Source organism: Bos taurus, chromosome 2 (genome assembly GCF_002263795.3).
Source record: "Bos taurus isolate L1 Dominette 01449 registration number 42190680 breed Hereford chromosome 2, ARS-UCD2.0, whole genome shotgun sequence".
NCBI classification, from domain to species: domain Eukaryota; kingdom Metazoa; phylum Chordata; class Mammalia; order Artiodactyla; family Bovidae; genus Bos; species Bos taurus.
The window spans coordinates 49,992,815-50,005,478 of record NC_037329.1 but is presented as its reverse complement, the minus strand read 5'-3'; positions in this window follow the sequence as shown (position 1 = coordinate 50,005,478).

The following is a 12,664-nucleotide window of genomic DNA, read 5'->3' as shown; positions in this document are numbered from 1 at the left end:
TGCTGAAGCCTGGCTTGGAGAATTTTGAGCATTACTTTACTAGCATGTGAGATGAGTGCAATTGTGCAGCAGTTTGAGCATTCTTTGGCATTGCCTTTCTTTGGGATTGGAATGAAAACCGACCTTTTCCAGTCCTGTGGCCACTGCTGAGTTCTCCAAATTTGCTGGCACATTGAGTGCAGCACTTTCACAGCATCATCTTTCAGGATTTGAAATAGCTCAACTGGAATTTCATCACTTCCACTAGCTTTGTTCGTAGTCATGCTTTCTAAGGCCCACTTTACTTCACATTCCAGGATGTCTGGCTCTAGGTCAGTGATCACACCGTTGTGATTATCTGGGTCGTGAAGATCTTTTTTGTATAGTTCTTCTGTATATTCTTGCCATCTCTTCTTAATATCTTCTGCTTCTGTTAGGTCCATACCATTTCTGTCCTTTATCGAGCCCATCTTTGCATGAAATGTTCCCTTGGTATCTCTGATTTTCTTGAAGAGATCTCTAGTCTTTCCCATTCTGTTGCTTTCCTCTATTTCTTTGCATTGATCGCTGAGGAAGGCTTTCTTATCTCTTCTTGCTATTCTTTGGAACTCTGCATTCAGATGCTTATATCTTTCCTTTTCTCCTTTGCTTTTCGCTTCTCTTCTATTCACAGCTATTTGTAAGGCCTCCCCAGAAAGCTATTTTGCTTTTTTGCATTTCTTTTCCATGGGGATGGTCTTGATCCCTGTCTCCTGTACAATGTCATGAACCTCAGTCCATAGTTCATCAGGCACTCTATCTATCAGATCTAGTCCCTTAAATCTACTTCTCATTTCCACTGTATAATCATAAGGGATTTGATTTAGGTCATACCTGAATGGTCTAGTGGTTTTCCCTACTTTATTCAATTTAAGTCTGAATTTGTCAATAAGGAGTTCATGATCTGAGCCACAGTCAGCTCCCGGTCTTGTTTTTTCCTGAGTGTATAGAGCTTCTCCATCTTTGGCTGCAAAGAATATAATCAATCTGATTTCGGTGTTGACCATCTGGTGATGTCCATGTGTAGAGTTACTCCCCATTTCTGCCAATTCCCATTCTCCTTTACTACTAAGGTGCTTTCTGTCTCTACAGATTTGAAAATTATGGACATTTCATTGTATATAGATAGAATCACATAGTATGTAGTCTTTGTGACTGACTTCTTTCATTCAGTATGTTTTCAAAGTTTATCCATATTTATCAGTACTCCATTTCTTTTTATTGGCTGCTGCTGCAGCTAAGTTGCTTCAGTCGTGTCCGACTCTGTCCGACCCCATAGACGGCAGCCCACCAGGCTCCCCCGTCCCTGGGATTCTCCAGGCAAGAACACTGGAGTTGGCTGCCATTTCCTTCTCCAATGCACGAAAGGGAAAAGTGAAAGTGAAGTCGCTCAGTCGTGTCCCACTCTTAGCGACCCCATGGACTGCAGCCTACCAGGCTCCTCCGTCCATGGGATTTTCCAGGCAAGAGTACTGGAGTGGGTTGCCATTGCTTTCTCCATTTTATTGGCTAGTATTATTCAATTGAATTAATATATTACTTTTTGTTTATCTGTTCATCAGTTAATGAATATTTAGGTTATTTGCACTTTTGGCTATTAAGAATATTGCTGCTAGCTCTGTCCTCTGTGGCGACATAGATGGGTGGAATTTGGGCAGGATGTTCTACAAGGGAGGGAATATATGTATACATATAGGTGATTCAATTCCTTGTACAACAGAAACACAATATTGTAAAGCAACTATACTCCAATAAAAATAAATTAATTAGTTAAAAAAAGAGTACTGCTGCTATGAACTTTCAAGTATAAAATTTTGTGTGAACATATGGTTTCATTTTTCTTATGTAGATACCCATAAGTGGAATTGCTAGGTCATGAGGCAAATCTATGTTTAATATGTTAAGAAATGATAAAATTGTTTTCTGTAGCATTTACACCATTTTACATTCCTATGAGTTGTATACGAGTTTTCCAATTTCTCCTGTCAATACTAATTTCTTTGTTTTCATCCATTTTTAATAATAACCTTTCCAGTGGGTGTGAAGTAGTATCTCACTGTAGTTTTGATTTGTACTTCTTTAAAGAGTAATGATGTTGAACAAGTTTTTATGTCCTTATTGGCCATTTATACATCTTCTTTTGGGAAATGTATATTCAAATACTTCACCCATTTTTAAATTGGATTGTTTGTCTTTTTAATGATGAATTTATATATTTTTGTATTATTTAATGGATATATGGTTTGCCAACATTTTCTTTCAATTTCTAGATTGTCCTTTCACTTTTTGACAGTGTCCTATGTTAAAAGTTTTTAATTTTGAAGAATTTATCTTTTCTTCTGTTGCTTGTATTTTTGAGGTCATATCTGAAAAAAAATTGCCTATTTAAGGTCATGAAAATTTATACCAATGTTTTCTCCTTAGAGTTGTATACTCTTAGCCCTTACTATTTATATCTATGATTCATTTTGGATTAATTTTTATATGGTGCTTAAGAAGTCCAACTTCATTATTTGCATGTTTATAGCTAGTTGGGCCAGCATCATTTGTTGAAAATATTATTCCCTCCTCACAGCCACTCACACAATGAATTGTCTTGGCATCTTTATTGACAGTTATTCAATAATGAATGTAACTATTTATTTCTGGACTTCAATCTATACGTTGATTCTTGTGTGACTACCAGATCATTTGGATAACTGTAGACTGTAGCAAGTTTTGAAACTGGGAAGTGAAAATCTCCAACACTTCTTATTTTTAAAGATTATTTTACTATGCTGAATACATTGAATTGCTATTTGAAGTTTATGAACAGATTATCAAATTGTGGGGGAAAAAATCTGGGATTTAGATAGGGATTGTATTAAATCCTTTCTCAATTTTGGATGTATTTGCAATCTTTTCAATACTGACTCTTCAAATCCATTACATGGAATATGTTTCCATTTGTTTAACTCTTAATTTCCATCTTTAATTATTGTTTTTTGACTATGTTTTATACTTTTTCACAGAATATAAAGTTAAATCATTCTTAATTTTTTTCTTTCTCATGCTATTTTAAATGAAATTGTTTTCTTACTTTTATTTTTGGGTTATACATTGCAAGTATATACAATTAGTTTTTGTTATTGATCCTAAACTCTGTATTTGGGCTGAACATGTTTACTAGTCCTAGAATTTTAAGTGGATTCCTTAAATATTTCTTTCTACAAAATTATGTAATATATACAAAGGTAGTTTTACTTCATCCTTTTCAAGGAAATCTGCACATCTTTTATTTCATTTTGTTGCCTAACAGGCTTGAAGAGAACCATTAATACAATACTGAATAGAACTGGTGAGAGTGGACATCGTTGTTTTTCCCTTATTTGGGGTGCAAAGTGTTCAGTCTTGATTAATTATGATATTAGCTGTGGAGTTTTTGTACATGTCCTTATTAGTTTGAAAGTTTCCTTCTTTACTTAGTTTGTTAATTGTTTTTATCATCCAAAGGGTGTTAGCAAAATCATGTAATTTTTGTCTTTTTATTTGTTGATAATTTGTATAACACTGACTAATTTTCATGTTGATCCAGTCTTGCTTTCCCGGATAAATCTCATTTGATAATAATGTATAGTCCCTTTTATTTGTTGCTAGAGTTGATATGATAGTGTTGTGTTAAGGAATTTTTGTGTCTAGTCATAAGCAACACAGTCTCTCATAAGAGATACAGGGATGCAGTCATAAGAGATACATAAGCTATGACAAACCTAGACAACATATTAAAAGTAGAGATATTACTTTACTGACAAAGATTCCCATAGTCAAAGCTATGATTTTTCCAGTAGTCATGTATGAATGTGAGAGTTGGACCATAATAGAAAGCTGAGAACCAAAGAATTGATGCTTTCGAACTGTGGTGTTTGAAAACACTCTTGAGAGTCCCTTGGACTGCAAAGAGATCAAATCCATCAATCCTAAAGGAAATCAGTTCTGCATATTCATTGGAAGGACTGATGCTGAAGCTCCAATACTTTGGCCACCTGATGTGAAGAACTGACTTATTGGGAAAGACCCTGATGGTGGGAAAGATTGAAGGCAGGAGGAGAAGGGAATGACAGAGGATGAGATGATTGGATGGTGTCACCGACTTGATGGACATGAGTTTGAGCATTCTCCGAGAGTTGGTGATGGAGGGAAACCTGGCACGCTGCAGTCCATGGGGTTGCAAAGAGTTGGACATGATTGAATGGATAAGAAATATTGGTCTGTAGCTTTCTTGTCATTTCTTTAGTTTTGATATCAGAGAAAAAATGACTTCTTAGAATGAGCTGAGGTATGTACTCTCTTTTATCATTTGGAAGAGTTTATAAAGAAAATGGTAGAATTCACCAGTAAAAGCATCAACCTGGCCTTTCTTTGAAGTTTCTTAAAATTACTAATTCAATTTCTTTACTTTTTATAGATCTATTCTTATTTTTTTCTTGAGTTTATTTCAGTGGTTTGTGCATTTTTATAAACTTGTTCTTTTCATTAAATTATCACAACTGATGATGGTTTCTCATTCATTCCTGATTTTATTAATTAAATTCTCTCCTCTGTCTTTCTCTCAGTCTGCCTAGCTTAAGATTTACTAGTTTTATGAACATTCTTAAGGAACCAAATTTTGGATTTTTTTATTCTTTATTTTGTTAATTTTCTGATCTAGTTTTCATTATTTTCCTTTATATAGATTTGGTTTTATCTTCTTTATTTATTATATTAAAAGGAAACATTCTTGATTTTATTTCTTTCATTGTCTATTTATTGTTTTATATGAATATTTACAGCATAAATTTCCCTATAAATTATGCTTTACCTGAGTCCCAAAAGTTTTTATACATTGTGTCTTCCTTTATGTTCATTTCAAAGTAGTTTCTAATGCTCTTTGTGATCTCTTCTTCAACTATTTAGTTATTTAGAGCACATTTTTTAAGCATTACATATATGTGAATTTCCCCAAATTTTTTCTGTTATTGAACTCTAATTCATTCCATTATGGTCAGAGGACATATGCTATATAATTGAAATAATTTTAAACCCATTAAGGCTTGTTGTGTAGCCTAGCATATATTCTGTTCTGGAGAAGATATGCCCTTGAGAAAAAGTTGTATTCTGCTGTTTTGGTGACGAGTGTTCCCCAGATGTCCATTCTCTTGTTAATCTGCTGCCTAGTTGTTCTATCCATTTCTAAAAATGTAACATTAAAATGTCCAACTAGTATTGCTGAATTATTTTTTCTAATTTCAGTTTTGTCAATTTTTGTTTCAAGTATTTTGAGGGTCTGTTGTTAGCTTTGTATAAGTTTGCAATTGTTATATATCTCTTATGGATTGACAACTTTCATTATAAGTCCCTCATTAACTCTAGAATATATATAAAATCTATTTTGTCTGACGTTAGAGTATAGCCTCTCCAACTTTCTTAGGTTTACTATTTGAAAATTTTTTTTCCATTTGTTTTCTTTCCATTTATTTGTATCTCTGAATCTTAGTATGTCTGCTATACACAGTTGAGAGTTGGATGCTTGACTTACAGTTCATAATCTTTTATTGGATGTTTACATTTAATGTTATTATAGATATTTACATTTGCAAATTAACTTTTCCTTTTTAATATGCTTCATGTTTCTTTATTTTTGCTGTTGTTATTGCTTCTCAAATTTCAGAACTCTCTTATTTTTAAATTTCTTTCTCTTTTTAATAGTTTTTATTTGATGAGATACGGGGATCATATCCTTTTTTAATTCTTTAAGCATGTTTTCCTGCATTTTGCCAACATATTTATAACATTTGCTTTGAAATTATTATCTAATTTGCATATTTTCAAGGGTATTTTCTATTGATCAAGATTTTCCTCTATATGTATCACACTTTCCTGTTTGTTTACATTTTTGTTTTTTTTTTTAATTTCTATTTTGGGCAATTATGTAACCTAAACCAACTGTGGCTAGTGATCCACTATTCCACATCAGTGTGTAATCTCTAACATTTCACCTCAGAAGGAAAACTGAGAATCTGTTTAGTCATCTAAGCATGACAATGGTTTTAGCAGGACTCTCTTGCCCCTGTCCCCACCTCTTCTTAAAGTTTTGTGTCTGTTATTGGCATCGTACCCAGAGCCTAATGTCCACTAATGGCTGACTGATTGTTCCACTGTTTTTGATAATGCCCTGATACAGAATTGCTTCATGGTCAGATCCATCAAATTTGGGATCCTTTCAAGATGTACACTGAGTATGGCTATTATTGGCTATCTTTTTCTCTGGTAACTTGTGGTAAGCTTCTCACTGATTCCTGGTTTAGTTTGTTGCTCTAATAAAAGCTAAGAGTCCTCTCTTAATTGCTTATCATATTCTCTATTATTTTTAACAACATACTTAGATCTGAACTTTCCCACACTTTGCTTAGTCTGGTGGAATAATTTGGTTTTTGTTGTTGTTGTTTTAAATAAAACACATAGAAAGTCAGGCAAGAAATTAGCATGGGAAGTTACAATCCAGGAGGAGGTAATGACAATGTGATCAGTGTAAAACAATGTTTCCTGCCTCAAATACCAACTTGGTTTGTGAGAAAACTCTAGATTTGACAGGTTTCAGAAAGAGTCTGCCAATCTGCATATTTAAATCAGTGTCCCAGTAGATAATGAATGATATAATCAAAGTATTCAATTTTAAGTACTATGGAATTGGGGAAAAAGTTGAAGATGAACGAGCTAGATTCAAACATCTATAAGATATGTAAAGGAAAAGAAAAAGTGAGTTAAAAAAGATTCATTTCTAAGAAGACAAGAAAATTGTAAAATGTAGCTAATTATACTTCACCAATGGTTAACCAGCTCTGGAACTCAGAGACTTAAATCACTGGACTGATTTAAGATAACTTGAATTAAACAATGGATTCTAAGTTATGCTAAATCACAAAGTGTTAGATCTATTAAAAAACAACAACAAATCAGGAATATCATCATTAACCAAGAAACAGGATGCAAGGAACCTGAATTTTGGAAGGTAAATCAACGATCAAAAGATCAGTCTGACAGTAGAAACAAATAATGATGTTAACATAATAGACAAACCAAATAACAGTTCCACATATGAGTTGTTAAACTTAGAAATACAGAAATCAGTGGGAGTTCAAACAGCACAAAAACCTTCAGAATTTTAAAATTGTATGGGCTTTAGAGGTTGCTGAATTGTCTCAATATATATGTAATTATATTTATTTAATACTCAATAAATATTTTTTCAGTGGCTACTATGACCAGGTACTAAACTACGAGCTTGAACTATGTCAGTGAACAAAATAAATGAAGGTCTCTTCTACCATGGATTTTAAACCTAAGGTACAGGAAAATACAATGAATTCTGAGCTAATTCTTAGCACCTAAAAAGGTATAGCCCTAAGATTATGAATGTTAATTCACTGTCCTAATATCAGTGAGAATAGATAGATTAAAAAAAAAAGTCATAGAAGTGATACTGGATAAAAGTGGTGAGAATTAAGTCATTTAGAAACTCAAATATTAAGTTAAATAAAGGACTACAAGGAAGAATAATTCAGAACTAAACTAAAATTATTTGCTTCTAGTCACTGTTAGACTGACAGTAATAGGTCAAGATCACTTCCTCAATTACATATGAATTAAATGAATAGTGGGCCATAGGAGAGAGGCACAACCTCTTGAAAACAGGACAAAACATAAATTCTGTTTTGGCACTCAAAAGTATTTCTACACATAAGAATTGAAGCTTTGTTTTGTTTTAAATTAAAAGGTACTTGAGAAGCCCTGGGAAATGATGATAATTATCTTAATATTTATTGAATAACTACTGTATGTCATACCTTTTTGCCTTTTCATACAGTTCATGGGGTTCTCAAGGCGAGAATGCTGAAGTGGTTCACCATTCCCTTCTCCAGTGGACCATGTATTGTCAGAACACTCCACCATGACCTGCCTGTCTTGGGTGGTCCTATACAGCATGGCTCATAGTTTAATTCAGTTACACAAGCTGTGGTCCATGAAATCATTTTGGTTATTTTTCTGTGATTGTGGTTTTCATTCTCTTCCCTCTGATGGATGATGGTAAGAGGTTTGTGCAAGCATCCTGATTGGAGGGACTGGCTGTGGGGAAAACTGGGGCTTGCTCTGGTGGGCAGGGCCATGCTCAGTAAATCTTTAATTCAATTTTCTGCTGATGGATGGGCCTGTGTTCCCACCTTGTAGTTTGGCCTAATGCCAAAATATGGTAGGGGTAATGGCAGTAATGGTGACCTCTTCCAAAAGGACTTATGCCAGCATGCCGTACCTAACAGACTGCTGCTGTCAGTGCCTCTAACCTGGTGGTAGGCCACAGCTGACCCACACCTCCACTGGAGACTCCCAAACACTCACAGGCAGGTTTGGTTCAGTCTCTTGTAGGGTCACTGCTCCTTTCTCCTGGGTTCTTGGGCACACAGGTTTAGTTTTTGCGCCCCAAGAAAGCAACAGTGCAAAGACAGAGTGGAACATAATAGAACGGGAGAGTAGAGATCTCTTCAAGAAAATTAGAGATACCAAGGGAATATTTCATGGAAAGATGGACACAATAAATGACAGAAATGGTACGGACCTAACAGAAGCAAAAAGATTAAGAGGTGGCAAGAATACACAGAGAACTAGAAAAAAAAAAAACACCTTAATGATCCAGATAACCATGATGGTGTGATCACTCACCTAGAGCTAGACATCCTGGAGTGTGAAGTTGGGCCATAGGAAACATCAAGACAAACAAAGCTAGTGGAGGTGATGGAATTCCAGCTGAGCTATTTCAAATCCTAAAAGATGATGCTGTGAAAGTGTTGCACTCAATATGCCAGCAAATTTGGAAAACTCAGCAGTGGCCACAGGACTGGAAAAGGTTAGTTTTCATTCCGTTCCCAAAGAAGGGCAATGCCAAAGAATGTTCAAACTAATGCATAATTGCACTCATTTCACATGCCAGCAAGGTCATGCTCAAAATCCTCCAAGCTAGTCTTCAACAGTACATGAACTGAGGACTTCCAGATGTACAAGTAAGATTTAGAAAATGCAGAGGAACCAGAGATCAAATTGCCAACATCCATTGGATCATAGAAAAAGCAAGAGTTCTAGAAAAACGTCTGCTTCACTGACTATGCCAAAGCCTTTGACTGTCTGGTCACAACAAACTGTGAAAAATTCTTAAAGAGATGGGAATATCAGACCATCTTATCTGCCTCCTGAGAAATATCTATGCAGGTCAAGAAGCAGTAGTAAGAACAAGACATGGAACAACAGATTGGTTCAAACTTGGGAAGGAGTACGTCAAGACTATATATTGTCACCCTGCTTGCTTAACGTATATGCAGAGTACATCACACAAAATGCTGGGCTGGATGAAGCTCATGCTGGAATCAAGATTGCAGGGAGAAATATGAAGAACCTCAGATATGCAGATGACACCATCCTAAAGGCAGTAAATGAAAAGGAATTAAAGAGCCTCTTGATGAAGGTGAAAGAAGAGAGTGAAAAAGCTGGCTTAAAATTCAACATTCAAAAAAACAAAATCATGTCATCTGGTCACATCATTCCGTGGCATATAAGGAAAAAATGGAAACAGTGACAGACTTTATATTCTTGGGTTCCAAAATCACTGCCAACAGTGACTGCAGCCATGAAATCAAAAGACACTTGCTCCTTGGAAGAATAGCTGTGACAAACCTAGACAGTGTATTCAAAAGCTGAGATATCACTTTACCGACAAAGGTCCATATAGTCAAAACTATAGTTTTTCCAGTATAGATGTGAGGGTCAGACCATAAAATAGGCTGAGCATCAAAGAATTGATGCTTTTTAATTGGGATGCTGGAGAAGACTTTTGAGAGTCCCTTGGACAGCAAGGAGATCAAACCAGTCAATCCCAAAGGAAATCAACCCTGATTACTCATTGGAAGGACTGGTGCTGAAGCTGAAGCTCCAATACTTTGGCAAAATGATGCAAAGAGATGACTCACTGGAAAAGACCCTGATGCTGGGAAAGACTGAAGGCAAAAGAGCATGGGGCAACAGAGGATAAGGTGGTTGGATACCATCATTGACTCAATAGACATGAGTTTAAACAAACTCTGGGAAATAGTGAAGGAGAGGGAAGCCTGACATGCTGCAATCCATAGGGTTACAAAGAGTTGGATAGGCCTGAGTGATTGAACAACAACAACAACTGTATGTCAAGTACAGTGATCCAGACTATACAAATTATACCCTATTTAATGCTCATTACCATCAAACATGCTATGGAAGAGCATATCTCTACCAGTGGGAAAGTTGCAATTTCATTTCTCCACAGTTATACATAGTCAATGTAGAGGTGGGATTGGCTTTACAGCTCTTCTGGCTTAACCTCTTCCTCAACCTAACCATTGGTTTTTGTGTCCTCGTTGTTCAGTCATATTCAGTTCTTTGCAATGCCATGGACTGTAGCCTGCCAGGCTCCTCTGTCCTTGGGATTTTCCAAGAAAAAATACTGGAATGGGTTGCCATTTCCTCCTCCAGGGTATCCTTCATGCCTGAACCCATATCTCTTGTTTCTCCTGCATTGGCAGGCAGATTCTTAACCACTGAGCCACCGGGGAAGCCTATTCTAACCATCACTACACTTAAATCTATGGAACAAATTATTCTATACTCAGCAGTAGAAAGAAAATGGAATATTTAAAGGATAGAAAGTCAACAAACAAAAATACCAAATCCTTTAAGAAAAATTATTGGGTTTATGTAAAATGACAGAAAGGTTATTGTCCATCTTAGTAAGTGCATGAACACACAGAATATGAGCAGTTTATAGAAATAGTCCTGTGATTTCCTCAAGAGTGAATTAATATTAATTCAAATGTTTAATAATTACAACCTTCAAACTTCCTTATATATCTTATTATACAAAGAAAATGAGAAAGATCTACTTTTATCTCATACTGAAAAATATTCATAACTGATTTATAATGATTAAACATCCACTGGCTTAAGTAAGGCAGATTTCAGATTCCTGAGTCTGAAATCCTTTAGGACCAGTCAATTCTAAAGGAAATCAATCCTGAAAACTCATTGGAAGGACTGATGCTGGAGCTGAAGCTCTAATACTACACAGTTGTCCTGGGTGGGAATGGGATAAAATACCCACTGAGATAATGGCTGCCTCCTGGTTGAATCTGCCCTTTATAATTTTATTGTCTATGTAAATATGAATTTGAGAGAATGTTTCTGGTTTAGTTGCCATTTATAGAAGGCAGCATTGTACTAAGTAACTGATTGTCCCCATAATAATGCCAAAACAAAAAAATCATACTTAAGGGATGAAGAGAAGGCCATAGGGGAATATGTTAGAATGAGCTAATGGCATTCCTACATCAGTATCTCAGATTCAAGTGATTGCTTAATAGTCAATAGTCAAATAATACTTCTGCCCTGCTAAATTTTAAAATATAGAAGTAAAGAGTAAATTTGCCTCAATGTATTATGGTAGTGGAAATGCGGACCCAAATGGATAAAAAATAAGTCTCCTCTCCTCTCCTCTCCTCAGAAGAGGTCATGGCACATGACAAATATGCTCATCTTTTGCAACATAGCTAAGCAAATGCTTAACTACAGTATGGTTTCTCATACTGTATATCCAGGTTTGTTAAAATAACAATAACAACAAAAAGCAATTCTGCATTATGGATTGGAATTCAGGGTAAAGAATATAAAATAAACATGTTGAAAGCTTTTAGCAGATGGAAACCCATTTTAAATTTATAAGGATGCCCAACTGGTATAAAGGAAGCAAAAATGATAAACTCGAGAGACCCAGATGTTGTTTTATAGCCAATCTAGTGAAGGGAAAATAACCCAGCTTACTTTATAACTGGGGGAAAAAAAGGCAGGGAGGGGGAACTGATAATATTATATAAGTCTTTATCAAATTATTTCTCTAGTGTATAAAAAGGTTGTTTAGTGCCAGGAGATATAATAGGATACACAGGAATCTGTTAGCTAAGCAAATTATTAGCCCTTCAAATACACTCAGTTTGAGAAGTCTGGTGAACTAGAAAAAAGGTCAAAAGGTTATACCAAAAACAAATTATGTCTTAAAACCAATCTCAAACATTTACAGCGCTGCTTAACAGCTCTTTTTTCCACTTATTAAAATTAACAAAAGAGGCCTGCAGGCCGCAGACTTTAAATCAATTTGTCCAGCCTTAAGGAAATGGGTTGCTCCTTGGAAGAAAAGTTATGACCAACCTACACAGCATATTAAAAAGCAGAGACATTACTTTGCCAAAAAAGGTCCAACTAGTCAAAGCTGTGGTTTTTCCAGTAGTCATGTATGGATTTGAGAGATGGACTATAAAGGAAGCTGAGTGCCAAAAAGTTGATGATTTTGAACTGTGGTGTTGGAGAAGACTTTTGAGAGTCCCTTGGACTTCAAAGAGATCCAACCAGTCCAGCCTAAAAGAGATCAGTCTTGAATATTCACTGGAAGGACTGATGCTGAAGCTGAAACTCCAATATTTTGGCCACCTGATGTAAAGAACTGACTCATTTGAAAAGACCCTGATGCTGGGAAAGATTGAAGGCTGGAGGAGAAGGGGAC